Source organism: Dipteris shenzhenensis, chromosome 19 (genome assembly GCF_047967505.1).
Source record: "Dipteris shenzhenensis isolate YYH24624 ecotype China chromosome 19, Dip_SZ_1.0, whole genome shotgun sequence".
In the NCBI taxonomy this organism is placed as follows: domain Eukaryota; kingdom Viridiplantae; phylum Streptophyta; class Polypodiopsida; order Gleicheniales; family Dipteridaceae; genus Dipteris; species Dipteris shenzhenensis.
The window spans coordinates 53,303,759-53,320,239 of record NC_141614.1 but is presented as its reverse complement, the minus strand read 5'-3'; the positions used below and the strand labels follow the sequence as shown (position 1 = coordinate 53,320,239).

Sequence of the window (16,481 nt, the reverse complement as noted above, 5' to 3'; positions counted from 1 at the left end):
ATTTTCAACCTTGAGCCAATGCAATTTAAAAAAGCACCATATGCTGCCAGCGTATACTACAGAAGAGAACAAGATGTGTTTCAAGGCTACTAGCCTTCATTGTCTCCATTGAGCTTCCATCTCCAATTACTATATATTCTTAAATTTTGTTAAAGAATTGCTTTATGGACACATTCATCTCAAGAGTGCCTCCAAGTGAACGAAATTAATCTTGTTTGGCATCCAATAAAAGCATTCTTACCAAGCCAGCGTATGATTGAAAACCCAACAGTGTTACGATCAGATGCATTGCAGACAGACCCAAAAACTCTACGAAAATCTTCTAGGTTTCAAGGCATCCATCTCCTCCTTGGCTATGATAGTGCATTTGTGTCATCTGCAAACACTTGCACATTTATGAGTCGTAAATCTTCCACTTCGTTGACCTCCTTAACTACACTGATGAAAAATAGGACAAGCGCCATAGAACAGCTTTGTTATGTAGACGTAAGGTTTATATGACCTATGATACCACTCTCAACATCTTTACATGTTTGGAGCTGAGGCATTGATTGTATGAATTGACCGAACCCAAGAAGCTGCAGTACCTTGATAATGAAATCCCATCTGGCTCTGTCTGGGTCTATGTACCAGAACTGTCCATGAAGAGAGAACCACTGTAATGCTCATGTCGCTCCTGGCTAAAAATTTGTTGAATTAACCTTTTTAGCTTGTGGAACCAATTATTGGCTTTTGCTACGAAGGCCATTTTGAAATTAACAGACCGTTTGGGATGAATCTCCCTTGACTGAATGTCAAAAGTTCATCAGGGCCAGCCTCTGCCCCCATACCCTATCGGGCCCTGATGAACTTCAGGGCCAATAATCCCATGCAGATGCCCTACATGATCACCATACCGTCGATGCCTGCAATTATGTGTGCTCTCGAATGACTTGGAAGTCTTACACAGATAGTCTTCTGGTTGAAGCCACATAGTACGAGACCTGATTCGCAAAGCCTGTAGTGTCACGAGATTGTTGAGGGTACACATTCACACATTGCAAAAAGACAGCTTTAGCTGGTAAATTAGCTCTAAGCAAGCCGGTTTCCGCTGAAAAGTCCCGCAGCTCGTTCAAATTTTAATTGAGATTTGATTGTAGGATCGGCTGAGCGAGCCAATCCTCTTTATGTTTCCAGAAATTGTGTCGGCCATATGTCTAGATGTCCATACGGCATGTACCATGAAGGCACAAGTGGCATAATTAGCCAACCGACCCTTTTAAGCTTCTCCATCGAACTCTGCCTGTATGTATACTCGCTACGTGGGAAGACTCTTCGCTCTTTTCTATATGGGATTATTCTGCCCTCAGACACGTGGCATGAAGATGGAAGGGTGCAACAAGGGACTTGCATGGATTGGTTTTGGCCTCCAAACAATTGTTGATTAGCGGTATGGTTGTTGGCCCTACAAGGGTATGTGGTCTTTTGTGTCTTGGGTTAGCAAAAGGGTGGGTTTGTGTGTTGTTGGTCAATTTGACCAGGTTAGTGGGACTAGGTGGGTTAGGTTAGGTGTTGTTAGTGACTTGGTTAGTGGATAGGGTTAGGTTAGGTGTAGCTTGGTTAGTGGTTAGGGTTAGGTTAATATATATTGGTTGCATCGCTTCTCCATCGCTTCTTTCTTCGTCACTTCTCCGTCGGTTCTCTGTGGAACTAGTTGCCGCTTCTCTGTGTCATCTCTTCCCATCGTTCTTCCATCTCTTCCGTTCTGTTTTGGGCGCGCCGTCCCTTCTGGTCTGTCCATGACTTCGATCCTTTCGTGGAACACAGCTCTCTGTTGCTATGGAAGGATTGGCAATGCGTCGCTCTGGCTTGTGGTCAGCTAGTTTTGTGGGAGACGGGTTTCGCTCCTGCAGCCGTTGTGCTATTCTTTCACCTGCATATGCGGGTTGAAAGGTTCTAAGCACACATCTACGGAAACCCTGTGGAAACGGACATGCAACACATGTTGTTGCATGTTGGTTATGAAGGGGAGATTAAAAGGGCCATGTTGTCATATAGTGTGTGGAGACTGATGGAAGTCGGTTGTATGAGTTCCTTGATTGGAGTCGATTGCAGAACATCGTAGAAGCTCGATTGTTTTAGTAGATGCAATTTGCAGATTTTGGTCGTGAGGGGTCGCTTATAAAAGGATGGACGCTGGTACTCTAATGGTATAGCTACTCCTCGTATTACTACACTTCTGTGTCGGAGTCTGCAGCCTTCCGCTTTTGTGTGTGAGGATTCAAATATTGCTTCTGTGTTCAAAGTCTCTAGTCTTACGCTTTCGTGTGAGGATTCGAAATATCTCAAGTTTGAAAGCAAGTTCTTTGCTTCTGATGGCAAGTGTCTGCGAAGTAGACATGTCAGACTGCGTTGAAGGTATTTTGTCTTGCTGTTTTTTCGTGAACTTTTCTCTATATCTGCACGTGTTCTCTGTGTTGAATGGTATCTTGTCTCTATCGCCACGCTTCGAGACTCGATTGTGTCTACAACTTGCTTGCCAGAACTGATCTGTATACTCTTTCCTATAGACTCTCTCGTCTGACCTTGTCGACTGTCCTTGCACTTTGTAGCTCACCTTTCCGGGTTTCCACTCCCTGGGGCCCTTGTACCTCTTTTGAGCAGCTATTCCATTTTGCTTTGGACGTTCTTGCTACTTGCCTTCATCCTGGGACGCCATTGTAATGTTTGCTGACAAAATCATCATTATTGGGCATTTCTTGATGTGTGGCATAGCGTGTGACACGATTGTTGTTACCAAGTTTGATTGTTTTTTATCATTGTCTTTTCTTTTATATTTGCGGCTTCTTTGTTTTATGCTTTCAATCACTATAGAATTTCTGTGCGGCTGTCCAAGCTTTAGCTTATTCAGAGACTTAGATTTTCCACCTATTCTGAGTTTGTTGAGTAGACTGCTTTTTGGAGACAAGCAAGATTGTAAAACTGAATCGAGCTCACGCTTTGATTCTCTTGCTTCTGTACTGCTTCTTCAAGACAAGTAGGGTTGTAAAACTCATATGTTTCTAAATGCATTGCACTTATTTCATATATGCTTGCTTGTACTGCATTGCTGTGTAACATGGATAGTGTGATTTGGTAGTGTGGTTGTTTGTGAGAGTACAACTATGTCTTCCAAAATCTTTGGGAGATATCGTTAATGGAAGGCCTAACATTTTTGGCTCATGCTGCCAATGCTTCTCTTTCAATGAAGATACATATAGAAATCATAGTCTACTTTGTTTTTGAAGTTGTTAGAGGTATATTCATTTGTAAATGATAGTCATTTAAAGATTGAATACTTTGTAGCAGTTGCCATTGCGCAAGAAGATTTGTAAGCATCTTTTCAATGGATTTATTTTGATTTCTCGAATATTAGTATATTTATTTGAATGTTGTAATAATGATAATGGAACCCTTGGTGCATTAGTATATAAGAAATTTTCATTCTAGACCAATAAGTTATACACAAACATATATCTGTTAATTAGATTTGTAATGCCAAGTTAGAGTTTACATGTATTTATTAAATTTCGTCATTGCGAGTGTTGCAATTTTTCCAAAGTCTCTTATTTTATTTTATTGCATATTGGCAACAAGTAAGCATTATTGTTTTTGTTTTACTCCATGTTGGCAGCAAGTAAGCGTTATTGTACATGCTTGTACCCTGTGTTTTTGCCTGTAGCTATTGCTCATCATGGTGAATGTAAATTTTTATAAGCTCACTTTAAATAATAATCTTAAATAACATTTGGAATTTTGGTAGAAAAGCAAATCTTAGCATGTTACTATAAATTTTTCTAATTCAGAAATGGAAAATCGTAATATATTTAAGTTTGTTAATTCCTTAACAAATGTGTGTATTTTGTACTTTAAAAGAAATAATGATACTGAGGAGATGTTTCACTACAATTTATAATCTCGAATAAGATTTGGAATCTTAAACGAAACACAAATCTTAGTATGTCAGTATAAATGTTTCAAATTCAGAAATGGAAAATCATAACATATTTAAGTTTGTTAATCGCTTAACAAATCTGTATATTTTATAGTTTAAAAGAAATTATGATACCGAGGATATGTTTCACTATAGTTTATTTTTACTTGAGCACAATTAGTATTATCTAATAGGAGATTTACACTTTGCATTTTCTGTATACAAACAACTATGAATTAGTTAATAGTAATTTCGAACAAGATATGCAACGTTGAGTGAATAGCAAATCTTAGTTTGTTAGTATAAATATCCTAACTTCAGAAATGCAAAATCATAGCAGAACTGTATATTTTGAACTTTAAAATAAACGATGACAATGAGGAGATGTTACACTTCAATTTATTTCTATTTAATCATAGTTAGTACTAGCTAATAAGACATCCATACTTTGCATTTTTTGCATACAAACAACTATTAATTATTTGTTTGTTTAGTACAACACTAATGTCAAAATAATTCAGAGGGAGAAACTTGATTCTCACTTTGCTTTCTTTAATAAGCTTTCAAAATGACATGCAAGAATTTCATGAAAAATGATTGGTAGTAATCATCGAAGTTTGTCACAGTTAGAAAGAAGTTGGTTAAGCGTAAAACAAAAGAGAAAAAGATTAGAAAGAAGCCTTGGTACTATGAAAACGCTAGAGCTTTAGGCTTTTCCGAATTTATAAGCACACACATGCATCTATATAGTCAAGAGTACTTTATGCACATAAACAAGCCTTGTATCTACATAGTTGTTTAGAAGTTCATAATATGGATGCATCTTTTACAATTTGTACAAACAAATACTTTTATTTATTGTCAAATTGTATGTAACATCTATGCTTTATCAAATCAATGTATAGTTTGAAAGCTACGTACCTAAATAAATTGATATTTTGCTGGACGTAAGGGTGTTAAATAGGTTTTTAAAATGTAAAGTTTTTAACAAAAATTATGAAGTCATGATCTAGAAAGTATTTACTGTAGTAACTACGTTACGATTAATAGGTAGAACTTTCAAATTAGCGTGAGATACTAAAATTACAGTGAACATGTTTTCAGATTCACATAGGTATTACAGTAAGGACGATGCAGTAGTTCCCGTTGAATCTAAGGAATCATCAAACTTTCTTGTTGTGGCTATCAACAAGAGCTTTGTAAAAAGAATGTATGATGAGGTAGATTCTGGAGAAGACAAACGAGTAAAGTTAGAATCTCCACAAGAAGATAGGACTTACCATACTTTAACTATAGAGTGCTCAAAGGAAGTGAGTGTTGAAAGTGAATACTCACCTAGCGAGAGGCCTTTATTTATTCATGAAGTGGACCTGTCTGTTAAGAAAGGGATATTCGAAGGTAGAGTATTGAATAACCTCGGCCTTACAAAACGTCAATTACCCAAGAACTTGAAACTAGATTTAACTGATAGAGAAGGCAGTGGCTGTATTACTCTCATGATAGGCGAGGTTTACTACGCCGACTTTGTCAAGTCGTTGAATATAGGGGACTGTATCAAAATTACATAGAATTACTCGGAACGATAGAGGGACATCTGATTACACTTTGGTGTTTGATCCTTTGACTAGGGTCGAACGTTGTGAAACATTTGCAATTGACCCAATTTTCATTCCAACCAGTAGTATTTGCAAATACAAAGAAGATTGTAAAGAGATAATTAGCATGGGACAAGGGAACTACTTGCCATTGGCTACAGTCTCGCAATAACGGTGATTAAGCTCGAAAGTTGCATGCGTCAGATGGATGAACTTATTGTCGGCGACGATGGCAAAAATGCATATGATCTTATAACGGTAACTTGTTATTTCAAACCGTTACGTTGTTAATCGCAATGAGATTTATACTCTCATGCTAGGAAATATTAACATACGTTGTTACTGCACCTAACTTTTTGGAACAATCGACGCTCAGATTATGTCAAGATCTTCGATAGATTTAAGGCTATAGGTTTCTGCCATTTTGTTCAAAGGAACGTAGGAGCGAAAAAAAATAGCCAGCCAATCTCATTGAATATGCTTGATCTAACTATCATGGCACCTGCACAAAATCCGTCAATTTTTGCAAAATTAGCGCGAGTGTTCCATCGACATATTCAGCAGATCGGCTACAAGAAACCAAGTAATATTTGATTTGTATACATTAGTATATACTGTCGTACAACAAAGTATAGTATATTGATAGTTAACACTTGCTATGTTACATTAATAGATAAGCGGCATCCTGACTGTTTACGGGCCTAAACTCAACATTGTATGAGCCTGTGTGCTCATTTTGTAAAGAGGGCAAGATCTTGAACGAAAACACTATACCTCGATGCCTAACATGTGATCGCATCACAATTTTGGAAAAGATTCCTAAGGTGAAGGCAACTATTACAAGCTTAGATGGTGCAACCGTGGATGTTACACTGAAGAACACATGGGTCGATAAAGTTTTAGATTTACCTCGACCTTTCATAGAATTACTGGAAGATAACACACAGTTTCTAAAGTCGAAATTATTTGACCAAAGAGCTGAAGGAAGATTCCTAGTAAACATGCACTGTCTTGTTGCGGGCTTTATTTCTTTAAGGCGGAATGATGCATGACTGCCTCAACAACCAAGCATACAATGCATCACATAATACCCCCACTATACAGCACAAGATCATCAATTCAGTTTGTTTCCAGCAGAGTGGTAGCCTAAAGTCTTGCAGCTAAAGTTTCCTTCGGCACACATTTCGAGCTTTTCACTAAGAGTGTTCTTTATATACCATAAAACATGAGCTTGTAATTTTGCTTGTTTCTTAACATAGTAGCACTCACTGCTACATGTTACCTTGTAAAGAGCTATTTTTTTGTTGTTTTTTTTTAAAATGTACATAGAAAAAAGTTGCACTTGGTTTCATGTTATTGTAGATACTTTAACACAAGGTTATTGCTTCATCAGTATAATTGTGTTAAGCTAGCAAAGTTGAAATACTTGCAATGTTAAAGTCAATCTCCCTTTAGTGTCTTTGCAAAAAAAAATCATAATATATTATTGTTAAGTATTTTATTACCTTTAATGAAATATTTAAGCCGCCACTATTATTTATAAATGAACAATATAAGTATAGTTTCAACATACATACAATTTAGCACGCACATACAATAAATGTTATTTTGAATTTAATAATAATAAAGTATTCCTTGATTAACACAATTTTTTCCTATGAACTAACCAATTTCATTTCCCACATCGAATAAATACTACCAAACAAGCCCTCAGTTTGATTTGTTCAGAAGATCACAATTACTATAAATATAAGCATACAACAATAATAAAGCTTTATTAAATATGTCACTCTTTCTACTTAAAATTTTAAACCAACACTACTTCATTTACTTATAAAACTGAATTAAGTATTCTTTATACATTATTACTAGAACTATTGAAGAGTACCTATATGCTCATTGCTATTGTAATAATCATTATGCACAACCTAAAATCTTCATTATTTACTACATCTTAATGAACATACTACATAGTTAATTGTTTGATTCTTTTAAATATTAACAACTCTTAATCAAATCAAGTATTTCATTTTTCCATATAATAACTTCTATTTTATTATCCGCTTCTAAATCTAACTTTATATGCTCCAAATGAGAAATACTTATATTTATTACCACGATCATTTTCCTAAACTTTACAAGCATTCCGTTAATAATGCATAGTCATCATTAATTGCAACTACAAATCTATAATAATAAAATAATGTCGACCTTTCTCGACCTGTTATAAATAAATTATTCTAGCGCTCTTTAAAAAATCATCCACACACTATGATCAATGCAATCAACATGACAAGTGAACACTACTTTGACCAAATGAATATCGATCAGAATTTCTAGAACTATATCCACAAAATAAGTGTATCTTCCTATGTATATCTTACATGCTAAGATTCCATATCACACCAGAAGCATTAAGAAAAGCAATGTACATCCAATGCACAAGAATTTCAAAACAATCTAAATTTCAGACAGCAAAATGGGGTCAACAATTTTTTAAGTCTAAGTTGTTTCAACATTTGTACACCAAAATCAAAAGCATTACCCAGTATATCGAACAATTACTACATAGTAACTATTACTATTGTGTCGAAGACTTATTCCTGCAATATGTTCTCTTTCATACATTCGGTTTTGAATTTGAAATACACCATTTACACAACCAAATTAATGATGTCACTTCTAAAATAACACAACCTACACAAAACCCACACACATTATGACTTCTCATAAGCAACCCGGATATGTTAATCTTCCCATGTGCGATTAATATGAAAATAACAAAATATACTCGTTGGAACAAAGGCATGGGTCATATTTTAGAAAATATCTTTAAGGACAACACACTCACTTCTCCCACTGAAGCGATCCATATCTTGAATCAAAGATTCCCACAAGCAATTCTCCATATAGATACTGTTAAACGATGTAAAGTTCTAGACATTCAAAAAAGACAAAAAAACCCAATGAAAAAACACAAGCATGATTGTACTTATCAAAACAATGAACAACATAACCAACTACAGGAACACAATGATACAACAACAACAAATACACTAGAACAAAGCTCAAACTCAGAACCAAGACTAACAACACGTAAATGAAAACGTACATGCATAACAGATGAATGTATAACACTACAAAAATACTTAAAAGCATTTGGAACTCCTTCAAAGGTTGTTAAAAAATATATTATCTCAATTCGAGACACTCCAAAGTACGAATGCTTCTCATGTGACTGTTTACTATTTAAAAAAAGAACAACATATGCAAACGAAATCATACATGTTTGGATAATAACCAAAAGATAGCACAATATTCCTTTCAAAGAAAAGAAACGTCGTATTTGTAGAGAATGTAAGACAGCCATAAAATCAAATATCATCCCAAAATACTTTGTCCCTCATCACATACAACAAAACATAGAGATAATAAATGTAGTAATGCTTGATGACATTGAGGAACGATTAGTTGCTCCAAGAATAGCATTCAATCAAATAAGAGAATTAACATACGGTGGTCAATACGGAATGCATGGTAGCATTATAAACGTTATGGCTGACACAACTAAAGTACATCATATCTGACCAAGATTTATTAATGACGAATCGTCGATAATACTTGGAATTAAAAAGAAACTACAATATAAAAGCACATACATGATTGGAAAAATCAGACCAACTATTTTTATGCGAGCGTTACATACACTCATTCAAACACCACTTTACAAATCTAACAATGTACAAATCAACCAACAATGGTCACAACATTTAGAAGAGATCCTATGTTCACAAGAAAATATGAAAGAAGAAGAGAATGACCAACAATCCTACTCAGATGACACTGATGAAACTTATACAGATACTTTAACACACAACATTGTTTACAACTAAGTAGGTATAGATTATGAAACTGACATCAACTATGTAGCCCCTTGTGAAAATAATAGACCATTGGGACTCTTTCAGGACAAAAATAGCAAAGAATTAAATTTTCCTACACTTTTCTTTGGCTCAGAAAGACAGATTCAAAATCCTCGGCTGACGTATCAAGACATCGCAAAATGGGAATTGACACATAAATCACTCAAGTTTTCACAAAATATACCCAATATATTTTAAATTGATTAAGGTTCTCATTAATCAAGTAATGCAATCCATTTGGGTGCGACTGCACAAAGGTGCACTACAAAACAAAGTGCTATGCGCAAAAGATGTTTCCAATGATACAAACATTGAAGCCATTTTGAAATCCAACATTCGATATCGGGACTTCGAAAACCTGCGCACCTCTCTGAACCATAAAGAAAAACTTAGGAAAAATGCATTTGTAATGATGAGGCAACTAGGTCCTCCATCTTTATTTATGGCATTGTCATGTGCAGAAAGAATGTGGAAACCTTTAATAGGATGTTTATATAACACATACTCTACTAACAACAAGCAAAGCATGACATAACAACACAAAAACGCTGACACAAAGGACTTAATAAGGAAAAATCCAATGATTTGTGCAAGGTATTATGCTCACAAAATCCAACAATTTCTCAAACTAATAATGAAAGACGATGAAGTACTCGCAAAAATATACAATTACTTCTTCATCATAGAATTCCAAAGTAGAGGAAGCCAACATGAACCTGGAATCCTATGGATAGAAAATGCGCCAACATATGGAATTCATGACAATAATGACATCACATCTTTTATTGATAAGTACATAACATGTGACAAAAGCCTATTACCACCAAATATCATAGAGATTCAAACACACAAACATACATCTACATGCCAAAAAAAGAGAGCTACCATTTGTAGATTCCATTATCCAAAGCCTCCACTAGATAAAACAATGGTTCTAACCCCTTTAGACGCTAATGATCTCCACATTAACAAAGGAATATACACAGAAATTGCTACACATTTACACAATATCGATACTGAAACAAATACAACATTTGCCGACTGGATTAATAATATTGGAATAGATATATTAACATATGTACTAGCAATACGGTCGCAAATAGGCAAGTCAACACTATTTTTGAAAAGACAATCGAAGGATATTTTCACGAATGCTTTTAGTCCAAAAATGAGTTTTCTATGGTAATCAAATATGGACATATAGTACATTATGGATCCATATTCATCCACGACATACTACACCTCATACATTACAAAAATGGATGATACAATAACAAAAGTCTTCAATACACAATTAAAAGTTGCATACAAGAAAACAGTACCGCATACGACACATGCTATGGAAAATGGGAAATACATTTTTACACGCCCAACAAATGAGTGCACAACTAGCATCTTTCATTACTCTATCTTTACTCTTACATAGAACAACAAGGACTTTCTACTCACAAACAAGCAAGAAAATAGAGCACTCATCCTCAAGCGAAAAAAACAACTGCAACATTTCCCTAGTGATTCCACTAACATAACCTGTGACACTATTATCATTAAATACACAAAAAGAAAAAACATGGATGACATTTGCCTCGTAACATTTGTAGCAGAATATAACTACAACAATGGCAACATTAAAAAAAGACGCAAACCAAGAATTATAAGCTTCGTGAAATTCAACATCATCAAGGATCCAGAGAATTACTATCGAGAACAAGTATTATTATACTATCCTTTCAAAGGTGATGAAAATCATGAAGCACTAATACATGGTTCTTGGCAATAAGCCTATAATGTTGGCTATGACATTATACTACAAAATAAGTCTTTGTACACAAAACATATTAATGATGATCAAAACCTAGAAAAATCATACATCCCACGAACGAATAACTATGACAATGATAATGTTAACAAACAATGATATCGAACAAAATAATTTCCCCACATATGATATTGCATTTGACATGCCAAGTATAGGGAGAAAAAAGCAAAACAACTTTTTTATTCCAGTCAAAAAACAAATTCTTATGCATAATGATGAGTACTTCAAAATGATTCAAACATTGAACAGTGAACAAAGGCAACTATTTGACGATGTGATGATACGAAAGAGGATTTATCCAACAATGAAAATACATTTATTTCTCACTGGTGGAGCTGGTACGGGGAAAACATACCTTCTATTACTTATAGTCCAAGGCCTACTCCGATTTTATAACCGAACCATCTCAAATGTAGATTATGAGCTACTGCATGTATTAATGCTAGCTTACACAGGTAAAGCAGCTTATAACATAAATGGACTCACTATACACTGTGCATTACATTTACCATTACAAACAAAAAACTTAACCTCTCATTAGTAGGAAGACGTACGTTGGATTTAGCAGACCTTCATATGAGAACATTCAAAAGAAGCCATTCAAAATATTTTGGAGATGTCGATGTCATCTGTTGTGGAGATTTATATCAATCAAAACTAGTAAGAGACAGCTGGGTATTCAAACCGGAGGCAGACTCATTACAAACAATGGCAAACACATACTAACTCACAAAGCCACGATGTTGTGAACTCAAAAAAACAATGCGGCAAAATGATATTGAATTCATACACACGTTGAACTCTTTCAAAAATTGCACACATACACTGTTATGGATAAATTTGACCAAGGTAAAAGGCATAAATATGTGTGTGTGCTTGTATGTGTGGCAATAGTATAATACAATATGGTGTGCATAGGGCCTAGGGTTGATCAAGGTGGCAGGGCATGACCATGTGCCACCCTTCCACGTAAGAGGACCCATAAGGTGTGTTGTACATAATCCATGGTAGTAATATTATAAAATGTTAAGGTGGCATGGTTCCTCTGATGGAATGTAACTCACATCTGACCACCTTGCAGTAGCCAAAGGATTATGGCACCAAGGGGAGGTGTTGAGATATGGTGCCATGAGCACATAGATTAAAGGGCAAAGGTATGTGATAAGGAATGTATTAAAGTAGCCACCCTAGGATGTGGACTACATGATGTGGAGATGTGGATTGAGGATATGCACAAGGAGAGATGTGGATGAGAGGATCCCACATGGTTGACTATTCAAAGGGCACTCTATCATGTATTGTTGATATAGCACATTTGGAATAGATTGAGTGTTTCATACTTCCTATCTCTCTCCCCATGGCTTTCCGTATTTGGTTTGATCCTCCGTGATCTTTACGCTCATAAAGTGATAGATTAGGCTAGTACAATCCACACTTTGTCATGGTATGAAAGCTTAGGTCTAGTCTCCTAGATCCATTGTAGGCACACCTTAGGAAGCTTATGTTTTCTCTTAGATTAGTTCTAGTTTTAGATTGAGCGTTATCTTCCATGGCGAAGAGAATTTCAGTTTGTTTTGGGGAAGTTCCACTCATTGAGAGAGCTTAAGAGCTATTTAACTCTGTTCTTTGAGAGAGAGAGAGAGTCAAGGGAGAGTCTTTTTGGTATACTGTGCATGTTTTTCAGCTTCAGAGGATTTCGGTTTCTTCTGATTGCGCGCCTCCACCAACCTCTCAATGATAGAGGCTCTACAGCCCAGCAACACCTTCTACTTTGATCTGCAGTAGAGACTCCTGTAACAAGTGATCTCACGGCATGCCACCCAACTGGCCTCACCCTCAACAAAGCAGACCTCCGATTTGACTAAGGCTGCCTCCATCTCTTATGAGCCAATAAGCTTCTGAGAGCTCCTTCATCTGCCCGCTCTGCCAAGTGCCATAGTTGCAAGTGTCACAGCCAGCAACAGCCGATAGCCAATGACCCTCTTGCAACAAAAGCTCACATGCAACCTTGCAGCAGCAACCCCAAACATCTCTTCAGGTGCGACAATCCGAGCAATGATGGGACTATAGGTGCACGATGGACCCTGCACCTAGTTGGCTCCTACATACAAGCACACGACTCCTACAGCGCTCAATCGCCATCAACGACTCCAACAATGATGCCCACCAAATAGCCCTTCTCCAGCAGACTCCATCTACAACCATTTCTTCAAAAACAACCCCTGTGACCTTCCAAGCCTCCACCGACCAGATCCTTCTCTGTAGAAGCCAACAAGGCTCAGCCCAAATGGCTCCCCTCGACTGGCGTCTGCATGTGAACTACCTCTCCTTTCAAGTTCCTCCCTATAGACGACTCTGTATTGCCAGCCGCTACTATGCGAACAAGCAATAGCCGGCTCCGGACTCACACTCTGCACAATGACTCCAAGGCGGTTGTCCTGATGAACCAGTGCTCCAGCAAACGGCCAACTCCCTTGCGCCACAACCTCCAAGTACTAGTCAGTTATTGCAACAACGCATAAAGATGGATCCCAAGATCTATGTACATCCTTCTTTGCAAGCTACGAATGCGACACACGATCGTGACCTCACAGATTTCACAGAGCCTGTTTTTTCAAGGTTTGATAACCTTAGGCCACGTGGAAATGCCACGTGGTAGATAAGGTGGTAACCTTTAATTGTGGTTAGATTAAAGATCACCATGGTTAGGCTCAATTGCTTGGACCATGGTTAAGTTTTCATAGACGTGGGTTAATTCAGTTCAGTTAAGAAATTGCCATGTGGCATAGTGCCACCCAAGCATAGTCCCCTTGTTAAGCACAGTTTGAATTCAACATATGAATCCCTATGCCACATCATCAAGGTCCCCTCTTCTTCACAAAAATTCAACAAGCCGTAACTTGCAATCCAAGAAGAATTTGCACACGCTCCAAAAAGGAAAAGTGATCGCCTTTTTGAGCTCTATGTGCTTGTCCACAGTCAGAATCATTGTATGCAATTAGCCACTGCCAATATTGAAAGAAATCAATTGGTAAGACCTTGCGACAAATGATAAAGCAAAGCATGAATGCAAACATCGATGTCATAAGCATGCCAAAAGCACAAGTGCATGAGATGACCATAGCACGAAGCATGGTATCCACACATAAAGCATCAAGGCACATGGAAGAACAAAGCATCATGCATGAAGCTACACAAGGAAGAAGATTGCAGATTGAAGAACTAGCAAGTCAACTACACAGCATCGTCATCAAGCCATGAGCCAAAAGGTGACATCAATGGAATGTATTGAGAAACAAAAACCTTGCCAACCTTGCCTATATATTTTGTAAATCAAACCTGACCACATGAGAGTAGCTATGAAAGAACCCAAGGGAGGTATTGACATGTAAAAGCCACACTTGACCACCTAAAGTAGCAATTCATGCACTAAGGGGAGGTGATGGAATGTAACTCACATCTGACCACCTTGCAGTAGCCAAAGGATTATGGCACCAAGGGGGGGTATTGAGATATGGTGCCATGAGCACATAGATTAAAGGGCAAAGGTATGTGATAAGGAATGTATTAAAGTAGCCACCCTAGGATGTGGACTACATGATGTGGAGATGTGGATTGAGGATATCCACAAGGAGAGATGTGGATGAGAGGATCCCACATGGTTGACTATTCAAAGGGCACTCTCTATATAAGAGGCCTATCATGTATTGTTGATATAGCACATTTGGAATAGATTGAGTGTTTCATACTTCCCGTCTCTCTCCCCATGGCTTTCTGTATTTGGTTCGATCCTCCGTGATCTTTATGCTCATAAAGTAATAGATTAGGCTAGTACAATCCACACTTTGTCATCCTCCATGTGCCACCCCTCCACCTAAGTGGTCCCATGCCTGCATTTAGTGATACATGGCCCAAGGACCATGGGAGAAGTAATATAAAATAGGTGGAGATGGATATTATATTGGATTATTCCCTCCATGTAGAATAGCCCCATGTGGGGGGGGTGTAGATAGTCCAAGAGTGCAAGTTAAATAATGGGGAAAGTAGGATGAGGTGGCAAGACTCCTTGTGCCAACCCTCCACTTGTCCTCCTAGATGTTTGAACGTATTATAAAATTAGGGAGAGACCAAGGGAGTATCTTAGACTTGGGATATGGGGTTTGATTTATGTGGAAAAATGAGGCAAAGGGTTGTCGCATACAATTGAGAGTGCGTACCACCTAGCCCACATGGGAGATTCCTCCACACACACCATGCATATGGGAGGATGCATTTATTGGGAGAGACCCCCTCTCTTGGCTATAAAAGGAGGGGGCTATTCCTTAATGGGACATGCTCATTCTTGTAAAGCCACCTAGCTAGTACTTTGATTTCACCCCCCCCCCCCGCCCCATCCTTCCTTTCAAATAAAGCATGACTCTCTTCCCTTGATGTCTCTATCTCTACATTCCACCTCCCATCATGTACATGGTCCTCTTCCCCCTCTTCCTTCCCCCTTGTGCCATAGTCCCCCTCTTAATCCCTTTTCCCCACCCATGTTAACGCTTCTCCCCTCACGTTCCCTTTTCCTCTATGGCCCTCGAGTGTCGCCATGCCTAGCGTCTAGCCTCATGCCTTGATTTCTTTTCTAGTTAATAGAATTGGTGTGGCTGTTGGGATACGAAGTCTCCACAGCTAGTGGCATACAATCCGTCCATCGACATCTGTTACTCCTACGATTGTGTGCGATTCTGTGGCATCTTCTATGTGTGGTTCTCTGTTTCTGCCCCTCCAATCTGCGTGTCTTCTGCTCGTGGTTCTCCATCTCTACGGCGGTTGTAAAACTTCTCTGTTTCTATGTCTCCAGCCTGCATGCCTTCTGCTCACGGTTCCTGCTCATCCTTTGGTTTCCTAGGCACGCATTCATGCATCTTCTGGTCACGCGTGCATCCTCATCGTCTTACGTGCACACCGTGGGTCTTTTGGTCATCCACGCATCAAAACTGTTCTTGCACATCTAATCCACGTGTCTGCAAAACTGTTCCTACGCATTACATCTTCTGGTCATCCACGCGTCGAAACTGTCCCTACGCATCCAACCCGCGCGTTTGCAAAACTACTCCTACGCACCTGCAACAGACCTCATGTCCCTCTATCCTCTTCTTCTTCTCTTTCTCTTCTCTTCTCCTCTCCTTTTATTAAGGAGTGGGAAT

At 37.9% G+C, this 16,481-nt stretch overlaps 1 non-coding gene across 1 annotated transcript; it reads right to left on the bottom strand.

Annotated features, from left to right (window-relative positions):
• Positions 1-1,133: 1,133 nt before the first annotated feature.
• Positions 1,134-1,261, bottom strand: LOC147890640 (U11 spliceosomal RNA). Its single transcript, XR_015542821.1, has one exon. It is a non-coding gene; the product is annotated as a U11 spliceosomal RNA (small nuclear RNA).
• Between the last annotated feature and the right edge of the window lie 15,220 nt (positions 1,262-16,481).